Source organism: Charadrius vociferus, unplaced genomic scaffold, assembly GCF_000708025.1.
Source record: "Charadrius vociferus isolate BGI_N301 unplaced genomic scaffold, ASM70802v2 scaffold105, whole genome shotgun sequence".
In the NCBI taxonomy this organism is placed as follows: domain Eukaryota; kingdom Metazoa; phylum Chordata; class Aves; order Charadriiformes; family Charadriidae; genus Charadrius; species Charadrius vociferus.
Window position 1 is genome coordinate 2,015,591 of NW_009648543.1, and position 23,612 is coordinate 2,039,202.

The 23,612-nt window shown below is 37.6% G+C and overlaps 1 protein-coding gene across 1 annotated transcript in view; it reads right to left on the bottom strand.

Moving 5' to 3' along the window:
- TBL1X (transducin (beta)-like 1X-linked) overlaps positions 1 to 19,573 on the bottom strand; it is a 180,474-nt gene extending 160,901 nt beyond the window's left edge. The window contains exon 1 of the mRNA XM_009885959.1: positions 19,517 to 19,573. The gene's annotated coding sequence lies outside the window, so the exon portion shown is untranslated. The remainder of the gene's footprint in view (positions 1 to 19,516) is intronic.
- Between the last annotated feature and the right edge of the window lie 4,039 nt (positions 19,574 to 23,612).

Sequence of the window (23,612 nt, forward strand, 5' to 3'; positions counted from 1 at the left end):
ATCAGGATCCTGTAGTTGTTCAGGAGTGAAATTCTACACCATCAGAAGTGAGAAGTTCTCTAGATACCTGCCCACATTCTCCCACATGCTGTGCCACCCATCACCATACTCTCACAGAGCCTGGGTCATATTCCTAAATTGCTTGCTAACCTCAGACAAAACCGAAGCAATATTTCTAAGAAATACAAATAGAAGTATTTTAACTACTCAAGGATGTCCAAGATGATGGTAAGTTATTATAACAAGGGAGAAAACATCACAGAATAAGGCAGAGAAGGTGCCATTCTGTATTTCCTCCACAAAAAACCTTTCAAAGGAAGAAGTATAATTGTTAATTGTCTCCATGAGATGGTACCTGAAATACAGCAATGGCTACAGCACAGAGCCCAAATACCAGATTAAGCTCAAGGTCAGTGTTTTAATAAGAAATCTCCCAGGCAAAACATCACTAATCACTACAGAGCACAGCAAACTGCAAATGCCAACACCGATCTTTAACAGATACAGCAAAAAAAAAAAAAAAAAAAAGCATGGTGCAAATCAGATAAACTAATATCGAGAACAAATGAATCAGTATCATGACCAGCAACTGGTAACAGATATAAATCCCTTCTAATACACTCTGGTCAATCTGTTATTATCTCAAACCCTTCAAGCTCCATGTTGCGTGCCAAAAAAGGACAGTTTTGGTTTAACCCCAGCCAGCAACTAAACACCACACAGCCGCTTGCTCACTCACCCCCAACAGGATCGGGTGGAAGAGAATGGGAAGGGTGAAAGTGAGAAAACTCGTGGGTTGAGATAAGAACAGTTTAATAATTGAAATAAATTGTAATGGAAAGGAAAACAACAAAAAGAGAGAAATAAACCCCAAGAACGACAAAGTGATGCAAATGAAAAACAATTGCTCACCGCCAACCAACTGATGCACAGCCACTCCCCAAGCAGCAGCCCCCCGGCCAACTTCCCACCCAGCTTTATATACTGAGCATGACATCACATGGTAGGGGATATCCCTTTGGTCAGTTGGGGTCAGCTGTCCCAGCTGTGTCCCCTCCCAACTTCTTGCGCACCCCCAGCCTACTTGCCGATGGGGTGGGGTGAGAAGCAGAAGAGGCTTTGACTCTTGACTGCTCAGCAATAACTAAGCCATCCCTGAATTATCAACCCTGTTTCTAGCACAAATCCAAAACACAGCCCCATACTAGCCACTACGAAGAAAATTAACTCTAACGCAGATAAAACCAGCACACTCAGAAAGGCAACCTCACAGAAAAACGGGTGAAATTTTGAACATCATATATCAAATGAGCAGTGTTTCACATATTTCAGCACCACTGTTTATCAAGACACAGTATGTGTTGATATGGAACCAGTTTAATCCCAAATGGAAAGGGAAATATGAGGTACTTGTAAAGTTCATTAATACTATGGGCTACAGCATAATGACTATAGACTTTAAAAAAGCAATAGTGATTCTGACCAAAAGAGCTATCCTGACGCAAAAGCTTTTATTTTCAGATCAGGCTGAGTTAAGAGCATATATTTGTCTCACAGCAACATAAATATTGCATGTGCATTCCTATATTTAGCCATCCCATGAACTACAGATTAAAAGAAGCAGCTAGATATTGTTTGCAAAAGAGTGATTTTCTTGACCTTAACATAAAAATAAACTAAAACAAGCCATGGTGGAGAAGGGGGGGAGTTCAGTTTTCCTCTTCTAGTCATTTAATCCTTTGTTTCCTCTTTTCCTATTACAAACCTTGACAAAGGCAGTATAATATTATCCCATCATTTTGAGTGCAGGCTCTCAATTGTTTTGGTAATGAATTATATGCCAAGGGTTCAAGGAATCTTGGAAATTGAAACACACACATGAGGCTTTTCCACTGATCTTCTCTAATTAGCAACTCTTGTGGGACCAACAGCACACAATTTCAGAATTATGAGAGCCTACAATATATACACGATACACTAAAGTGAAGAAGGGATACCAAAATTGCTAGCCCTCCAGGGTAGAAACTAAAATATGACCTGGTCCAGACATAGAGTTCAAATAACAGATAACAGACAGATTTCTAAGGCAAGTAGGCAGCTGAAAACTTGCCTATCCGCAAGACAACCCCGCTAAGGCCCAGGAATGGTCACCTTGAAGAAAACTGACAAGGCAGCCTTCTCCTATCCCTGCCATTACCCGGCAGCATGGACGCCAGGGCAGAGATCCCCTGGGCCACCAATCTTTCACTATGTTGAGCTATTTAAGAAACATATCCTAGAGGCATAAATTAGAGTAAACCTTAGGCCACCATGAGTTATGATTACTAAATAAACTGCACAAGATGAGTTTGTGGCCCGCAGTCCTGACTCTCCACATGGTACCTCTGCTGCTCCAGCTAGGTATGCCTTAGTGGCAGGAAAGCGCCTTACATCAATTACACTCATTTTAAAGGGGAGATGAGAGACAAAAAAATACTTTAAAAAATGATGCTTATTATGAACTACTATTAATTTGAAAATCTGTATTCAAACTATTGAAATTTACATTAAAAAATAAAGGTAATAAAGCCACATTTCTTCTTAGGAAGCTCAACAAGTGAAGAAATAGCACGTCTCCCAACTTTACAAGACACTGGGAAATTCTGATTTAATTGTAAAAAATGCTGCTATCAAATCTGTTTTCAGTAACTGCTGGAAGTTTGCTTGTGTACAGAGAGATCCTTCAGTAAAGCAAAAATAATTCTTCATTTACTTGCTTCTTTGCACTTCTCCAATTTTCATTTTGCCAGTGCTGGCCCAGCATGGGAATGTTTTGTTTATTCTGGGGTGATGGCACTGTTCCTACATCACAAGTAACTCCCCTTTGGGCTGACAACCCATAGCAGCGACCACAGGCAACAGCAATTGCTTGTTGTATTGCAGGAATTTCTTTCCTTTATAGTCCATGCTTGTGTGCTCTATTTACTCGTATTTTCACTCCTGTTTCCTCCCTAAATACAGATATTTTTTGTGTCTAACTTCTCAGTTGTTTCTTTTTGTTCATCACCTTGGTCACCTTGACAACAGGAATGATCATTCCTGCCCAGTGTTTTTAGCTTCCATCACAAGCCTAAATTTCAAATAAGCATCACTGAAGTACACTTGATTTGCTGAAGAGATGGTCGTCTTCGGTCACTGAATTCAACCTCTCCTGTCAGAGGCAACCAAGTCATATATTTACTTTCCTAAACTGATCAGTTGCATCATTACCAATGATAAGAAGCCAAAATCTGAAAGAGGGGTGGGGTGGATTTTTGAAGGAAAAGAAAAAAAAAAAGCCCCACAAAAAAACCCCAACCCTTATTTTCAAGGTTTTCATCTAAAGATGACTGAAAATGCATTGTGTTCAAAGACATCTGATGTTAGGTCAATGAGCCCTCTGCACTGTCTCATTGTCAGTAGCAACAAGAGCTTCACCGAAGAAAAAATACTGAGAAATCTCAAGAAACATCTCAGAGTGCAGACTGTCAAAAGAACTGTTTATTAATGAAGGCTGCGCACATGAGTAAAGCTGTTTGGTATTCAGAAGCCAAGACAGAAGGAGAAAGCACACATACGTACTCTGAACACTTCCCAGTCAGAAAAAACAATTAAAATTATTTCATAAATGCAAATGGATCTATACCATAAATTCTTAGAAGCAAGTATTACTGGCATAACTCTAATCCAATTATCAGCAGTAACAAAATATAGGTATATGCTGCAAATTTGTAATGCATCAAACACAAAAGTGAATTATATAGCCCATCAAAAAAACAGGTATCAGCCATGTAGCTGAAAACGTCAGATAAACAGAGGCTTAATAGACATGGATTTTAATTTGTCTAGAAAAGTACTTCCCTTGCTTTTTCACAACTGTTTATTTTGAGTGGCAATAAATATTTAAATTCATTAATAAAAAGCTATTATTTAACTAACAGTTATGAAATCATACTCTGAATGTAAAGTCGTTGAGACAAAATAATTCTGCCCTAGCATGGCAAATGCTTAGTTACCACTGAACATATAAAGCAACAGCAGAATACTTCACACTCAGCGAAGTTTGTAATAATATCATTCTGCTTCAGTAAGAATCTAGAAGTAAAAAAATGGGATATTTAACAAGCTATGCAGGATTTATTACCTTCGAGATGTTACTCTAATTTGCAAGATATAATCAGGTTTCCAAGGAACAATGCTAAAATGTAATAAAGGGTCCAGATCTGATTCCTTAGCAACTCCTTCCATTTAATCATAAAAACAAGATAAATCCATTTTACCAAAAATGAAAAGATGGACTAAGCAGATAGGAAACAAATCAGTTAAGCGCAGACATCAGAAACTAAAGTATGAGATGGCATACAAATTCTGTGGTTGACAGAGATAAATTTGCCAGATAAATTCGGAAGAATTAGAACTGACACTAAAACTAAGGCTTCAGCAGAAGCTTGTACCAGTGCACAACAGGAAGACTGAAGGAGAGATATTTCAGACTTGTCTCCACTTTGAAAATCCCCTAGCTTTATTGACTTGTGTCATCACTTCATCATCATTTTTAAAATAGCATATTTCAGAAAATACTATGTTCCTATAAAGTGGGATTTTGAGAACTGATATTATTTGCATTGCCTGTCAGGGCATTCTGAAAAATAACAATATTCCAGTGTTCCTGTGAAATAACACACACAGAGTTCACAGGAGACCCTACATAACATACAATAAGCAAATGCAGTACTTGCTGTGAACACAAACTTACTTTCTAGCAAGGGATGAGAGTATAGTTTTCCTGTAGCTCAAAATAAGGTACCCTTATCAAATAAGGGTAATATATTCTGTGTCAGAAGTGCTAAGCAAATCAGGACTAATAGACAAATTAATTGTTAATCGTCAGAAGTGCTAGGACTAATAGACAAATTAATTGTTAATGAAATGATTTGTGAGCCTGTTGCACTTTCTTTCTTCTCAGAAGGGCAACAAGTTCAGAGAGTCTTGGACAGTTGCTAATGGTTGCCAAAGAGATGTTCTTCCATTTTCTGAAGACCACTGATATGAATGGTCCTCCAGCCACCCGTTTTCCCTCTGAGCCTTCACAGACAGTAGCACACACATCCGCTAGTCCTCACTCCCTCTCACACATGAAGTATAACTAACTATTTCTCTATGACTCGGAGAGCAAGAGGGCAAAAATTACAAAGCAACGAAGTTACCAACAAATTACACTAATTCAAAAAAGGTCTTTCTTGGAGTATGCTTAACCATCACAAGGAGCACAATACAGTGGCTACCACAGTTATTAAGTCACTTTGACATTCAAAAATGACCTGTAATGCCTAAGGACAAAGATGTAAAAGATTAAACATCTAAAACAGTTCCTCTCAATACAGTCTGACGATCAAGAGAGATGATGAGAAGGGCATTTAAGAAAGGCCCATAAACAATTATTCAGCAAAAGGGGAAAACCATCAATGCACACACAAAAAAAAAAGTAAAAACCCAGATGTTTATGTTGATACACCTGATGTGATTACAAATGAAGAGTACACATTCAGCATTTTCTACTTCCTCTTAAACACCACAATTTTGTCACAAGCGATGAGGTATTACAAGGTCAGCATTTCAGCGTACCAGAGGGACTAATTAAGACAGCACTATGTAATCTGTGCAATTTTCCAGACCAAAACAAGTACCTCTATATTGGACAGTTTCTTCAACTACGCTTCAGGTGGAGGACACATTTATGATTTTTTTTGTACACAGCTGGTTGCAGTATGATCAGGTGATGTAAAGCAGCACTGAACATAAATATTATTTATCAAACATTTAAAAGGCCAAAAACTGCAATAGCATTAGCGGATATACTGAAACCTGCATGTCTCATATAAAGAGTTAATGCACTCCTCCCCAACTACCTCAGCTTATTATCTGAAGCAATAGCCTTCTGAGTATTGCAATATTTCATTCAGTCTTGGAAGAAAAAACAAACCACCATGTGCTAAGATTTTTATGTGGTAAAATTCCTCCCTGTTCCAGAGTTAATCTTTAATTCAGTTCGACATACTGTTTTTATTACACCAAGCTACAAATTACTTTCAGCATAATCATAACAGGTAAGGATTATGTTAAACCATATTCTCAGCTGACGGCCTAGCCTTTCTTTAAGCGATGTCATGACTTTCTCCAGATAAATTAACCCATCCAGTATACATGTTAACATTTTATCTCAAAAAAGAGAACCACACAGTAAATAAGGCGCTACAGAAACGGGTCAGCAGTGACTTGGCAAAGTTTTAATATTGATGCCAATATTTCTGGTACGAAAAACAGAAGAATGCTGTAGGTATGAAGAACACTTCTGTGAAGAGGAAACAAGGCAGGCTGATACCTATACCTTAACACTTAGGCAACTGTTGTATTTGATGAGAATGCAGAAAATTAATACAATTGGGTTAAAACCTTTGGGGCTACTACTTTTTAGAAAGCCAAGCAGGAAAAGAATACAGAAGAAAAACAATTTCTTAAAGAGTTCGGTCTAGGGTGCTTATCTATGTTTGTTTATATGTGTATGTGTGTGCATGCATCTACATGTGTCTGCACATACATGTATACGTGTGAATTTGTGTGTGTATATAGAAAACACCACTGGCTAATCATTTAAAATAGCTTGCAGAAAAAATAAAGTACCTTTGATTCTCTCAGACACATACTTCAAAGAACAAAAAAAAAGAAATAAAAGCTGCTTAAAAACATCATATAGAAGTATGAGCTTGTATGTTCCCACTCTCCCTAACACACTAAAAAGGCAGAAGGAATAAACAAAGTATTCACAGCACATTCGGCAAAAATACAGAACTTCCATATTAGACAAAATTCAGGGTAACGCAGTATACCAAATACTCAGAGTAGACTTTACTTAAAAGATCATAGAAAAATAAACAATAGATCTGAAGCATCATTATCAGTGAGAGGTATTAGATACATAGCCCAGTCTTTTGCCTTGGGGCTTCAGGTGGAGAGAGACTGGGCCTTTCCATCATCCCTTCTTGCGCCTTTCTGCAGGAGAAAGGGATACAACTGAGGGAACCAAGGAGCTGCCAGCGAGATTACCCAAAGAGCTGTGGGGAGACACCTATGCCACCACCCTACAATTCCCAGGAAAAGTCCACAGTGTAGGATGGAGATGAAGGCTGAGGAGCAGAAGAGGAAGGCTGCCTAACCTAAAATGAGTCACTCAGGTTAATACATTGGGAAATACACTGGAGAGTATATTTCCAGCTACCAGCCCAAACCCAAACTATTAGAAAATCCCAAAGCTGAAGCTGAACAAATGCTTTAAAGTCCAAACCATTCTAGGTACCTAAAATCTATTTCAGTAAGTTAAACGACCGCCTCAAACACAATGGAAAATACAGAGCAAACAGAGAAAACATGCAGCTATTGGGTTTAAGAACTGAAAAGCAAGCGATTTTCAGTCTGCATCTAATTCAGTTAACAGGAGATTGCCACCACTGACACAGTTCCAGTTGCTCTCCTGGTTGCTCAGCTCTTTCTCACTTGTCTCAGAGCCCGTGACCCCATGGCTGCAGTGCAGGGCAATGGGGAAGGAGAGAAGTGCAAAGCAGATCCATCAGTCTAACAGAAAACTACTCCCTCCCACGCACACACTGAATAACTTTCTGTTGCAACAGCTCTTCTAATCCTACTTTCCATAGTGCTATGTGATCACCAGGGCTTTCGTGTTGAAAGTCATCAAGAAGACAGCTACAAGGACGTCCCTTTTGGTACCAGCCTACAGTGACAGCAGGTAACGTGACATCACAAGCCAAGGACACATCACCTCTCGTCCCTCTCCTAGAGCCGAGCCAAACTGCTGAGGACTGTAACGCTAACTGAGAATTAGCAAGTACAGAACAGGCTCCAGTTATTCCCCTTCTGACCCAGAAAGGCTGGCAATTCCCTCACAGTCCCAACCAAAGGAACGAGGCTTCCCAGCCTTTTAGAGTAATCAGTTATGTTTCTAAAATCTGCCAGCATCTCGAAGCTTACAAGCCTCAAGTGATGCAAAGAAAAAGGCAGGGTCCGATCACTATCTATGTTTCTTGCATTCAGTACCCCAGCCCTAGGTTAGCTGGGGTTAGGCTTCCTTCTCTCCTTAAACGCACAGGGGGAGAAGACCCACAGTAGCATGTAAAACAGGATTAGACTGGATTATTGCTACCCAACCCTCAACCCCAAGAAAGCAATCTGGATTACCCAAACTCCAACTACTTAATCTCAGGCATGTCTTCCTCCTCAGTCTATAAATTCTGCCTGTACTTAGAGGGCATGCCTAAACATGCCCTGATAGGGCTGGGGAGGCTAGTTCCCTTTCCATCTAAGACCAGAGATCAAACCTCCCGTGGTTCAGTGATTCACGTTGACTGGTCTCAGATGGATTGTTCCACAGTAGGTGGATCACTCTTTAGAGACATTTAATGCTTCTCCGCAACAGCAAAAATAGCCTTGCCATGTACATGAGGTACGTTGAGCAAATTTGTGCAGGACAAAAACCTAAATTTTTAGATGATGCAACACCTACAAGGGAAGGGAGGTGACTGTATTATCTGGGTAGAAGGAAATGCTCTAATTAACCTTCTAATTGGAATAAAAGAGTGCAAGTGACTAAATTATACTCTGAACTTTATCTCTGAGAAAAAAGGGGGGCTACGAATTTAATATTTAAAAGTCACTTGCACATCTTTGATCACTGATTTGATATCCCTTGACAACATAATTACATGAAAATTTAATTAATTCTTTACATTAGGTGTAGATCAATTAATTGCCGAGTTTGGCCAGGCAGCTTCTGCTATGAGAGGTCTCCTCTGGGATTTATTTATCATTGGTCAATAAAAGTACTACTCCCAAATTCATCCAAAACATCTATTACTAGTGACTTGTATCAGAAACTTCCTTCGATTCACTTCAAAGCAGAGAGTTGCAACTGGTCTTACTTCTATTTTATCTTCTGGGAAGCTGATAGGGCATTCTTTCCTGGATAAAAAGTTCTCAACCATAGAAGTGACAGACATTAAATTTTAGAGTAACAAGGGAAAAAAGTATACTGTCCATATATTCCTCCACACCTGCAAATCTGTTCTATAAAGAGCATGAGAAAAATCTTATAGAATGAGGTCCAAAACAAAACTGCATTACCAGTTGAGAGACACTGCCTGATCTCATACAGCACTTCCTATGGAAGGAGAGTGTTCAAAAAAAACCCTTTGTAATCTTAACAATAGTTGAGACCATTGTAATATTTGGGAAGTGTTTTTATTGCTGTTTTCACTAAGATATCTTGTTGCTAAATTACCTACTGAAAAAAAAAAAAAGGAAAACGAAGTTAAACACATGACATAAGTGGCACGTTAAGTAGAGCTTAGCATCACTAAGTGGCCTCACAAGGATGTAGGAAAATAGTTTATGTGAATCATCCTGCTATTTTTTTATTAAAATGTGATCCGTACCTTTTCTAGAGATAGGAGGAAGGTGTGTTGCCTCCAATTTCACTGGAGCCAGGAAGCTCTCTAGTAAAACACAGCTCCAGATTCAGTAGAGATTGTTGAAATTTTAGCTATAGAAAGAAGTTGAAGCTAGTGTGGGTTTCCAGAGCCCCAGTCTTCACAGTGTCCATGATGTTTCTTTTTTTTTTTTTTTTATTTTAAAGGCAGTTATTTATCATTTAGTTGTGGTAACACTGTGCCATACAACTCTGTATACTCACTTCTGTAGAGGTTTAAATAGGATTTACAAAACACACTGCAGAATATTCTAACGAATATAGGTCACCGACATGGTTCCTGCTGTTCCAGATACACGCATGCGACTTTCCCAACGGCCACCCGACAGCCTGTGTGAAAGTTACGACACATGTTGTATCAGCCTGGTGTCTGGCAACACACTTCTCCACACACCGCTATCTCAGGCGGTACAAAAGCATACATTGCAAATTACAAGAATTATAAATTACGCATGGCTAGGGCCATAGTCAGTAGAGTGCTCAGAAGGAGGACTGATTAAGTCTACGCCTTGCTGTTTTTACTTAGGGGGAAAAAAAAAAAAATCTGTGATAATTTTTGGTTTTGTCTTTCACACATGTATTTGCATAACAAAATTACAGAACAGCACTAGGGGTTGCAAAACTTATTCTCATACAAACATTTTTAAGTGGTTTATTTGTGAACATTATCTTGACACATATTAGATATCACCACTGCTGCATTGTCGCTGCTGTGAAAATCCTTTCTATCACTATACAGGTTTTCATTGTTATGGTATAGGCCCTAAATATTTCCTTTCCCATTGAGTTTCACATACCTGGTCTCTCAGACAAGATAAATATAATTTATCTTTCATAATGAAGTACTAACTGGGAGAAGCCAGGGGGTCTGCAAAATTTTGAAAGATCAGGTTGGACTAGAAACAAGAGATTTGTTTTATCAAGTGATCTTATTTTTGGTCCAATGGATAAGAAAACTGAGGAGTTTCTATTACACTGACATATTTTATAAATTTCAGCAGCTTGTTTGAATTTAAATGTATTTGACTAAAACTGTCAACACAGATCCAAATGTCTAGAAATTTTAGGTAGCATTGTTATAGAGTGCTAATTTCAGAAAATGTGTATAACATTTTCAATAAAAGTTCTGAGTATCCTTCTTCTGAAAGGCTTTTCTTCTTTAAAACAAAACAGAACAAAACAAAACACCAACAACCCACAAAAGATAACTGGATTTTCAAAGACCAAGGCGCAAATATTATTACCTATTTTTTCCAGGGTTTTTTTAGGTCCCATCTAAGTTTCTATCTTGATTTGCCTAGAGCTGAAAACCCCACTGTAACTGTGATGCATACCTATCTTAATCAAAAAAGTAACTGACTGATCATTCTAAAGGTAGAAGGAGCAGATAGTAACAGCACGATGTTAGCTAAAGATCAAGTATCTTTTCTATCTTAACCAAAGTGAAAAGCAATTCTCATCAGCAGTGAACAAACCACCTGTATGTAAAAAAATCAAGTTTGTCAAAACACTAAAAGACGTGCTTACCATTAAGCATGTGCACAAGTCTGTCTATGTAGTGCTAACCCTATTAAAAAAAACCAGAAACATTTGACTTAAGAATTAACCTCTTTTGTGTAAGAATACACTTCAGTTTTCTTCTAACCCTCTGATTTTTGAGCTCTTCCTACGTGCCTATAATACACACAGCAGGTACAGGGCTGATCTTTGCGAAGTGCAGTAACCTCGCTTCCTGCTGCAGCTGTACTCTGGCTAGCAGCAGTGCAGCAGAGCTCCCTGTTCTCCCCCAAATTTCTCACTAGGGATCTGTTTTGCCAACCTTACATTTGCCTGTAGCTCAGAGCAGCAGCTAACTGCCTCTCAAATCACTTCTGCTCCTCCTGCTATGGCAAAGGCGCTTTTTTTTTTTTTCAGATCAAGGAAAGATGAAAAAAGGTCAACCTCTCCCCCTTTCTAGATTTGGAAGATGAAGGTGAGGCATAACACAGGTCCAAGGCTTGTTTATCTCCCCTCCTATGCCTGCAATCAGGCATGAGGAGGTAAGGATTGGATGGCGAGAGAAGAACGGAGCAGAAATGAAGAAACTTACTTTTCATAAGAAAGAAGGAGTAAAAACTCCATTTTCCCAAGTAGCTTAGACTGGCTGCTCTCTGGACAAATGGGACATAGTAGCTAAATCAGAGAGGCACCTTCACCCTTCTTGCTCCATATGTAGGGATGGCTGAAATTCACTGGAAGCCTGGAGCATCTTGCACCACGGCAATACTGCTGGCTTCTGCAAAGAAGCAACACTGGATAATACATCGAGAGAGCAAGACTGATTTCCCCACACTGTTTTAGTGTGCTTAGCATTCTACTCAACTCATTTCTGCCTTCATGGATTGAAAACAACTTAATATAAGCATACTTCTTTTTTTGGTGTGGTAGTACATCTTCATTCAAAAACCCATTTGTGAAAAGATTGTAGAAAGATCGCAGTAAGATCTCCCAGACAGCTCCACACGACCACGTACAGTAGCCTTTTTACAGGTACATTAAAAGATTGGAAAGATCAAGTTCCTCACAAGCACTTAAACCTGTTCTGCCAATGACACTTCTCTTCAGCACTCAGAGGATGCTGTAGTGCTGAAAATGTAGTCCTTCAGTTCAGTCTTTATTATTATTACTATGCAAGGATGCATGTACCGCATGTTATTCTCTATTTTGGAATGAATGGATCTAGAGTACGGGAAGCTTTAGGCTTCTGTAATAGCCAGGTGCTGATGGCCTGTGTTATGTAATACTTACCCAATAATAAATAAAAATTTAAAAATAAGCTTTGCATGTCATAATTATGGAACTTTTACATGTTGCTATAAACATATAAATTTTTATGATATTAAGTCAAATGACTTTCTACAGAAGCACTCGGTGCATTACAGGATATGACTTTATATTCAATTGAACATCATGGATGTATTCTGGAGTAAGGAAACATTTGAGAGACTTTATTTTGGACTAAGGAGATAAAGTTCCGCTTGCTGCAATTTTGTCTACGATGCTTTGCCATTGCCACACTATGTCATTTTTCAGTAAGTTCTCTTGTTGTACTAGCTCTCTGTGCTTTAACAGGACCACCTGCCAGAAGGACCTGAGGAACTTGTGAACAAGCCAGAATAATTTTCCTAGTGATTCCTGATAACTGAACTGCACCTCTACAATCAGCAAGGATGAACAGCCTAAAACCACTTCCAGAATTAATATGGTTCACTGCTCAATCCACTGGGCACAGATAATAGTGTGCATGAGACTAGACAAAGCAAATTAGAAGTCAGATTTTTTTTAAAGTGCTGCCTACAGCAATACCAACCACAGCTGTGTGAAAGCCAACCATACAATACAAAACAATTTATTTTCTTCTGTAGCACATTTTAACATGTGGGAAACGTGGAAATCACAGGACAGCTTTACTTCCTTGTGAACACTTATTTATAATGCTCATAAACATACCAAGAGGCTGCATCGTATCGCAGTCCATAATGGAAGCAGATAGATTTTTCAGGAAATGGTAAAGATGGATAGTGTGTGGTACCTTTTGCTGTCAGGAATATTTTTTTAAATTCTATTTTTGGTATAAATACAAAGGAGTTACTCAATGCCCATAAAATGAGAAATCATTTTGCTGGTAAAACAACTGTAAGTACATCTGGTTAGGAATTTTGACAGAACATTTCCCATCAGTACCTAGGAACACACCCTGCAGAAATTTGATGGATGAAATGCAAAAATAATTACAAAGAGGTACAATGCAAACTAAGTTGAAATATATATATATTACAAAACATTGTATTATTAATAATTTAATTTAAATGACTATTATACATGCGTAATACTGTAGAAATGGTCAAAGCAAAGTAATCAGTGTGACAATTGAGACTGATAACTTGCATGAAAATGAAGCATTCTGGTTGTCTCATTTTTAGTCCTGAATTTTAAAATACCATCTTTTCATTTCAATTCATAATGATAAAAAAAGAAAACAAAATAAAATGTTATCATTCCCCATAATTGGTGTCTGATTGAATTTGTGTTAGAAACACTGCAATTTTAAAATAAAGGCCGGGGGGGGACATTACTGTCCCATTCCTCTTCCTCTAAAAACGTAACGATGGGAAGCAATTCACTGGATAACACTCTGTGTAATAAATCATTATTTTATCTCCAAGCACCTTGAAATTTAAGATACAGGTTTTCAAGAAAACTACATACTTAAAAATGGGATTAATTTCATCAATGAGGATAGCCAGCTGACAGGGGCAAAACTAGAGTTAACACCTAAATTTTGACCCAGAAAACACCAAGAGGAAAAATAGAAGAGAAAGGATACCAAAAGGAAAGACGACAAGGATTATATATGATGCAGTATCATTGGGTCTTGCCATTTTCTTCAAATACTGCTATAAATCACATGAGAGTTGAGATGGTACGTTGCCCTCCCTTTCCCCAGGCACACATCTCACAGAAGGATACAGACTGAAATAGACAGGTTAGTGCTGAACAGAAGTAGGATAGAAGCACAACTGTCAACATTAAAATATATCTGCATGTGAGAAGTTTTATTTCAAAATACAGACAACATTAAATGAATTATTTACATCCAAAACTCTGCTGTGGTCTGAGAACATAGAAAAAGGGAACAAAAAACAGATTCCTTTCTGTTGTTGGTTGGTTTTTTTTTCCCCCTTCCCTTCAAATAATGATACAAACTCTATGGAACCTCCCTGGCATCACTCAATTTAAAAATCTGGGGGGTGGTTGTGTATATTGTTCCATTGAAAAAAAAAAAACACACAAAAACTTCTGAGTGGAAAAAAAAAACAACCCACATATTAATTCAGAAGTATTATGCAACTGAATATGGCATTTTAAAACAGACTTGTGCAACCACAGCCATAAATGTACTTACGCGTTCCACCTCTACTACCTGTAATACTAATGAACACCGATTGTTGTGGCAAGCACACAACACACAACATTTAGAGCAAAATTCAGTCAAGTCCTAAAGAACTTCTACGCACCTAACCATCCACCATCTATACGAGTGAGAAAGTTTTCCCTGTTGATCACATCAGACAACAACATTACTGTACAGTTCATATTTTGGGTTTGTTTTTTAAAGTAACAACAGTTAGAAAAGAAAAAGAGAGCCTTGTTTCATCTGGAACGAGTTAGAAATGCTCTGAGCACCGACATAGCTCTGACAACACAGTAACTAAGTTAGTTCAGGTTAAATCAGCCACAACTTCTATGTCAGGCTGCAGGGCTGAACCCACAAACTTCAGCACTGAACTGGATCATCTGCCAAACACTTTTTATAAACATGTGATCTCAATATTCTTATTATTTGAAAGACTATTTATTACCACTCATAATTTGCTTGGAACTTTGTTGCTCGGTTATTAAGAGTTCAGAAGAGGCTGAAGGCAGGACCTGGTGTTATTTGTTTGTTGGTATCACAAACAGTTCTGGTTTTACAGCTCTCCCAACACTGAAGTTCCAAGAGTTCATGTATACACACACAGCACTGGGATTAGTGGGTTTAATTCCTTGTCATGCATCTGCTGGGACAGTGGAAGGCTTGAGGGTTTTGGCATTAAAAGACTGACCTAATTAAGGTTGATTCACTCTTCCCAGGTATAGAGTAGCCAAGTTTTGAAGCACCACACCCCATCATATCATGAGGGTGGAAGCAGACTGGATCCTTGGAACATCTGCTGACAAGTTTATACCTGAAAAATAATTCATTTGACATAGGATAGCAAGTACTCAGATATCCTTGAGAAAATTCAAATTGAGAAGGATTAGTCAAACTCTGTTTAGATAAATATATATATATTTATGTACTAATATGAAAATTGCTTACGTATGAACTTTCAGATCTTATTTCCATGCCTTGTTCCTTTGGTTACAATCATATCCCCCCCCGCCCCATTTTTGGGTTTCACTTATATTTTTCCCGCTTTATGTAACCATAAGCACTTTGCTTGAAAACACTATATTATTTACTGCATTAATTGTTTAGTTCATTATTTGCCTCCTTCTACTTACATAGGAAAAGTCAGTGCATAATGAACATTTATGCAAAATCTACAATAATAAATTAAGGGTTGTATTACTTTTTCTTTAATATATATTTTAATGGTAAGAAACTGCAATAAAACTTTTCCCCAACATCAGCATATGGCACTTCTTAATATACAAAAAGTAATTCTTTTCATTTCCACAGAAATAACATATATACTTATATATACACACATATATATACTGGGTGATATACGGATTCCATTATAAATAAGAGTATGCATTTTTAAAAGTTAAGCACAGAACTACTTGTTCTTCCTTGAGTATATTTCCAATATGTTTCATTCTATCACACGTTTCTTGACTTCACAGTCTTTCTCTATAATCTGCTATAGTCCATACCAGTCTCACCTGTTTTGATTTTTCCAAGTAACCATATATGGGTATGTTTGTGTGCCACTGGACTATTAAAGTATTTTAATATATTTTTCACTATGCATGCTACCATTCACTTTTTGCAGTTATCAGATAATTATCAACCCCTCTGAGCTTTCACTTTCATCTTAGTTTCCACTGAATTTTGGGTTTAGGATCACAGGTACTAATATAATTCCTCCAGATCAGAGCTCATATAACAAATGTAAATTCTCTTTAAAAAAAACAAAAACAAAAACAGGACTTCATTACCCAGAAACTGGAAAGTTCACAGAACCATTTCAATGGACAATACAACTGGAAAATACCCTTACCCTGAGATTTCTGTAAATGTACTCCATAAAAAAATCTAGAGGCAGAACTAAAGCATGTGACTTTATCCCAGCTTCTGCATCTATAAAATCAGGTAATTATATTTAACTACTTCACAGAATACTCTTAAGCCGTTATTATACATAAAATTTGTGAAGCTTTTAAAACTGTCAAGACATGACAGAACTGGCATCAGAATAGAGGGACTCCATTATTCTCCCAGTTAGAATTAAACACCAGAAGTTCAGAGATTTATACCTTACGAAGGCTCAAAGAGAATACCTTTTAGCTTTTTGTTAAGCTCAATACCTTAGATTCAAAGAGCCTTTTTTACTTAAGGCTTGTTTCCACCCTTTAATCATTCTTGTGACTCTTTGAACATTCATCTATTTTCTTCTTTACTTATGGACACTAGAACTAGAGAAAACAATCCAGCCTTGGTCTTCTCAGTGCTAGACAGAATTTCATCTCTCTTCCCCTTCCCAAATCTTCTATCTTATGTACCCAGAGATCATGTCAGCCCTTCAGCCGCAGATGTTTTACGCAGGGTGGAGTCTACTGCTCTAAAAGAAGTACTATGGCTTTGTCTCTTGATGCATAATATTACATTTGCTGTATTAAAGCAACGATCTTGTTTTGTCCAGTTTGACAAGTATAATCACTCAGCAATTTGCCATTCATTATTATCCTATCAATCTTAGAATCATCTATAAACTTTGTACATGATTATTTTTACAAGGGCACAGATTAAAAAAAAAAAAAGTTAAAGCGTGGAGGACTGGGAACCCACAGGTACACACAGATACTCAGACCTCAAACAACTGTAAACAGAATCATCTTCCTTTGGGCCTAATTCATTACAGTGGGTCCCCCTCATCTTATATCATTATTGTTTCTTCATGAAAATGCCAAGTAGCACCAAGTGATTGACCTTACAGAAGTCTAAATGTGTATTTTCACACTACATCTTCATTAACAGCCCAACATATAAGCACCTCAAAAACACGGCAAGATATAACAAGATCTATTTTTAACAAATTCACGCTGACAAGCATTAGCTCTATCCTGTGATACTCCTCTGCCCATTATTAACCAAGTTCTACACCAGTTATTCCACCAGTTTACCTGGATCAGTATCCAGGCTTATAATTACCTCAGCTACCTGGCCTACAGCGCTGGCGCTCATCAAGGTTTCTACTATCTTCCTGGTATGCCAAGACTTCTGTAAATCAACTGTGAGAGTCCAACATTAACTCCTTTGTCAGCTCTTTTTGGATTAAACTACCTAAGCTGAAAACTGGATTTCCATCTATGTACCCAATGTCCCGAGTTATATGCCTCTGGAGAGGCAACATTTTCATTTCCCGTCATTCTACATTTTAAACAAAACATACCCTTCCTATACCAACCTTCAAGCTGCTCTCAAGTAGGAAAATCAAATACAATCAACAATATCTGCTTCTCCTTCTCACCCAAACATTTCAGTCTATATACGCAGAAGTACCAACAGAAAGTCCTACCAGTGCATGAAAGAAAATAACAGCAACACTAATATTCTTCCCACTGCAGGCTTGGTTTATTCCTTTTATGCATGTGATTGCAACACAGCCAATAAAAATGTTAACTGGGCAAACAGAAGAAGGGGCTGCTTTAATTTGTTTGTAAAACTATGAAAAACTGGAAGTGTTTTTGATCAGGGAATATGTATGCCAAAATTCACATAGAAGACTGTTTAAAATATGTATAAGGAAGTGTAAGAGAGGAATAGGCTGCTACTTTTCAATTTGAGTAACGGGAAGTACCATAAATAACCAGGCAGAAAATTCATCTCCCCTTCTCCGTGATGTTCAGCTTATCCAAGAAATAAAGGTTCAAATGGATCAGCTTTGATATCCAATGTAGCCAATCTTTCGTGCTGGCAAGCATCAACATTTTAAAAATGAGGAAAGAAAAATCTCAGAACAAATATTGATCAATCACCCTTGTCAAGCTGATGCTGAACCAATTATCTACTTGGTCTCCAAAACACGTACGTTGAAATGCTCTGCTTCTAAAGGTTCTCTTGGATATTTATTTTACAGATAATCAATAGTTTTGTTTTATTCGTGAGTAGGTTTAGTTGCTGGGGACTGGGGTAGTGGGTGAGGGAAGAGAGGGGAGAAGGAGGGAGATTTCATGCCTATAAAAGAGCAATTGAAGATCAGACTAAAGCTCCTTTAAAGACTTCCAGTAAGAAACTGTGACCAAGGCTTAAAGCACACTAAAGAAACAGCTTCATCTTGAACTTTGGGAGCAGCTGTGCTCTCATTCCCCTTCCCCCAACACAGGAAACAGACCTAGAAACAAAAATAAGACAGGAATGCTCCTGTGCAAGCTAATGTTGTTGGCTTCTTAAACATCCACTACTCTTGTGCCAAAAAAAATGAAACCTAGGAGGATTTAACACTTCAAAGGATAGTGGGAGACTGCTTTAAACATAGAATTTTCTACCAGAGACAGATATTCTTTCATTTTGTAAACAAGCTGGAAAAATGTTATCATGAGTGCGTGTCAAGACAGATTTCATTTATATTCCTGTACTACTTATGCACAAATACACTCTTGCATATTACACTTTTACCTATTTTAGAGTACAATTAATGCTGTAGCAATGTTATCTCCCATCAGGAAAAAAAAAATGCAGCAGTTGAATTTTCTGATACCTTCCAAAGCATTCTATTACAATATGCAGTTTGAAAGCTTAACACTACAGAGAAATGTTTGACAAAGAAGTTCTCTCCTTATTAAGCAATGATACATAATTATATGTTCAAGGAGAATGTGAATAACATCTTGCCAAAGGAATGTACGGCCACATATGCTACTCACAGTATTCCCAACTACAAATTATAGTTATGCTTTCACTTGTGTTATTAAGAAGTTGGCCTTTGTTCAGTGTATTTCATTTTCTGAACAAAGGTAAAGAGAAGGGAAGGAAAAGTGAGTGCTAGACTAAGTTATCTGTCTAACTTTAAAAAAAAAGAAAACAAAACAGCTTTATCTAATTTTGACGAGTACAAATCTGCTTCACTCACCAAAAACAACTCATGTTTTCAACACTTAATTTAATATTTTGCAGGCTAATGGAAACTTTACATAATGCATTCTCCCTCATAAAGCTAAAATGTCAACGCAGATGGGATTGCAATCTTGATATGGAGAGAAAGGAAATGTTATCTTTTAAAAATCTTCAGCCTAACAAACATGATGTGGAGGATGGGATGAACACTGATATGAAGAAAAAAAGGAGGGGAAAATAATCTTACTTATTTTAGAAGAGTGTCTGTATCTCTTTCTGAGCGCAGCACCCCCAGCCATACCTCTCTCAACAGTGCTTAACGTTTGATTAAAATAGTTTCTCGGTCCCTCCTCATTCTGCTAGTGTCCTCCCTGTGGTAGGACATGAAAAACAGATTGAAAAACAACAGTTGATGTGATCGTTAACAGTTATAGTTATATTTCTCTCTCACTTAAAACCTAGTAAGTATTGTCAGATTAGTCCTCTGTCGTCATGAATTCCAACTCCAGTAGCTTCCTTTTTAAAAAAAAAAAAAAATATATATATTTTAACTTTTTCTTTGTGCACTGAGATTTCATGGCCATGCAGCACTTGTGCCTTCAGCACCTGTTAATAGTTCCTCACAGAAATGGATAGAAAGCAAAAGCAGGTGAAGGGAGTATTTCAAGTTTTAACCATTCCATCCATGGATCACATCCCATCCAACCACACCGCATGGTCACTTAAAACACCATTTCTTCACTGCTATACCTAGAAAGAGGGAAATAACTTGCTGCAGATGTAGCATTTCAAAAAGGGTGTAAAGCAATGTAAATGATTTTTTCATTTTAAGGGATTTCATTCTAAATACAGATAATTAAATCTAAGCATGATGAGAAAACAAAAGCAAGCACTGGTCACACCCTGGATGTGTCAGTCCACTAAAGATCATCATCACAGATGGTGAGCTTAATCCTGGACAACCAATTTTTCTCTTGAGCTCTCTTCCAGTGACCAGTATAATCTCTTGTCTCCAGAATAAAAGTTTGACAAGTGTTTTGCAGGAAGACCTGCAAGCTTTCAGAATGCACTGCTTGTTATACTTGAAATGGAACAAAAACAGCTGCTCAATTGTCCACTATATTGACATTTCACAAACCCTTTTGCCCCGTTCTGCGAAAAGTCATATTTTACGTCGATCACATTTTCTGTAATCACTGCTAAGAATAAGCACCTCATTATTAGAGAAGTGTTTTATAATCCAATATAACACCATTCAAACAACTTGATACTTGCTGGCTTACAGCAAGGGGATAGGGAAATGGACCACAGATTACAACTGAACTAAAAAAAAACACCAAACCAAACCCAAACACGCCAACACCTCTAGCAGAATAGTCCCATCTACATAGGTGGTACTAGGCTATCACACCGGGTTTTACACTGTCATCATTACTGGAGCACAAAGCTTCTTATGCCTGGAAAACAATATCGAGAACAGACTGTAACAAACTCTTTGACTTGACTGCCAAGAGTGGATGTTCCAAAATGCCTGAACTGTCACGTCCCCACACTCAAAGCAGGCTTTCTATCAAGTCCTGATCTAAAGGAACGCCTGGGAACTTTTTTTATTTGATTCTGTGTTTTGCATGGTTATAGGACATATGTTCAGTATCTATGAGATACTAAGCTCTACAGATCGAGTAACAAAATTAACAGGAGTTAAGGAAGGACCAACCTGAATGAGCACCATATCACAATTAATTTCCAGAAATGTATGTACTGATGGAGGTAGGCATTTTATTATATACAAGCTATATTTAGAAATGCTAGCTGGGCCATAATACAAAACAAACAAAAGCGCAAAGAAAATCCACATTTCTATTGCGGGTTAGGGTAAAAACATGGTCTACAAACCAAGAAGACTTTATGTATTACGTATCACACACCAACACGTCAAAGGAATTTATACATGTTTTTGTACATAGCTTAGTAACAAAAAGTCCTCGTGCAAGTGTTACAGAAATTAACTTAATAAGAATTCTTAATTATCATTATAAATTTTCTGATTGCTTGGTAAACAATAAATTTATCTGATCATTCTTCACACGGCAATGGATTATTCTGCAGACATTTAGAACTGTTAAATTTCTGTAATGATATACAACATGACAAATACTGTCCACCATTATATTTCAAAACATCATATTGTAAACAGAAGGCTCTAAACTTACAACTTCTAAAGCTGCTTCATACCTCTAGCATGTGGTATATGCTCATTTTATCCATCTAAAAATATCTCATTTGTAAAAATCTAATCTCTGGAAACACGACTAGATGGGCTTAAAATAGTCAGTTCGCTGACGGATTTATAACTTTATCTGCATTTCACAATTACAGTCAAAAGCATATTTTAAAAAGAGTAAGTTCATAGCCCTTCTGCAAATAGGCGTTTGCAACAGCCTTTGAATTAAGTTCATACCAGACTGTAGCCCACATAACGAATAAATATGTTGTTCTATAAGCAGCTGAACTAAAGGACTCTGCTTTTTTTACACTTTCGTAACCCATGTCTGCTGAAGAGCCTCAAAAAATTCTGCTATAACCCAGACGATGATGCCACATAGTGTCTGGCCAGTCAGTACACACATGATCGACTGCCAAGTTGAGTGCTGCCCCACAGAATGAATTAAGAGCTGTGCTCTTCCTACCTTGAGAGGGAGAGGCATGACTTTGGTCTCCCTCATCTCCTCAACCAATAAATAATACATCTGTGGGAATCCCCTATCTTTGAGCACGTTAACACTTATGTTGAACAGAGCCAGGTGTTCTATTATGGGAGGGATGGGCAGACAGAGACAACGCAAACCACACAAACTTTGTTTCTTAGGAAAACTTCAGTACTGCTTACACAGGTGATGCATACCAACTCAACATCCCCAGGCTCATTAGTACCACTCAAGGAAAGTTTCTGGACTGATCTACCATTTAGTTTTCACCATACAAATTCTGGCTTCTGCTGGCAAGTGCTGAAATCGGGCAGCAGTCACTCTAGCTGTACCCATCAATGTGCCTAGGGCACACAAATCAGTTTCTTTTTCCTGTCAACCTTTCAAACTCTTACATTCTGGCAATCCAAGTTAAGATCCAATGAAATGGCTATACTTGTTAGCTGAGCAAAACACCTAAATAACATTGCACACCACCATAGCCAGTCAGGCCATTTCATGTGGGAAAAGCATGGTGCGTTATATGTGCTTCCTTACTGAGGAGTAAAAAACGGTCATTGTCCTCTAGACTTTATCTTTGGCTATTCAGTTTATACCACTGCTTAAGTGGGTACTGGTTGTGAGGAAACAGTAAATTCAAACCAGTGTGCAAGAAACAAGCTTCAGAGAAGTCACACAAGTATTCCACTCTAAACAGCTTAATTTTAAATAGACAATTGGATTTTTAATTTTAAAGGCCATAATATTGAGATTTTAATCAATGCTTAAACAGGATGAATCCATAAGAAGATGAGTTATTTGAACTGAACACAGTATTGTGTTGGTGACTCTAATATGCCTGTTCCTCGATCTAGCGCAATTTTGAAGTTACAAAAATATACAGTAAATGAAGCTCTGGACGATGATATTTAGCTGTCTTGAAATTTCCTTTATGTTCTGCCAACTTCAATTCTGATTTGGACTAGAATGGTAACTGGTAAACGCCATGCACTTATTAACAGAAAAATAAATATCTTTTTAAAAGTACAATGAACCAGACAAATTTTCATCTCACACCAGAAGAGTTTAGCTTCTAGTCCAATACACTGTCTTTATTCTTTTGTTGCTGATTGCACTAATGGCAGAAAAATATTCTATTATACATCAGGCTTTCAGCTTTAAGTCTTCCATTTAGTGATTGCTGTTTCTTCTCTGTCCCTTTTCCCCCATTTTAAGAGACACCATCAGTGTGAAATCTGCTCAATTTCAAACAAGCGGGGTAGAATAGTTTCACGGGGTGAATCAGTCCCAATACTTATGTTTGCTTTTAGGAATTTGAAAATGTATTTCTTGTTATTTTTACTATTTTTAAAATACCCTCACTATTGGGTAAAACATCCAACAGACTGGATGGGAAAAACAGTGACTTTAGAGGACCACAATGAAACTGACTGTGACAACAGTGTCTCAAATATGAAAAATAAAC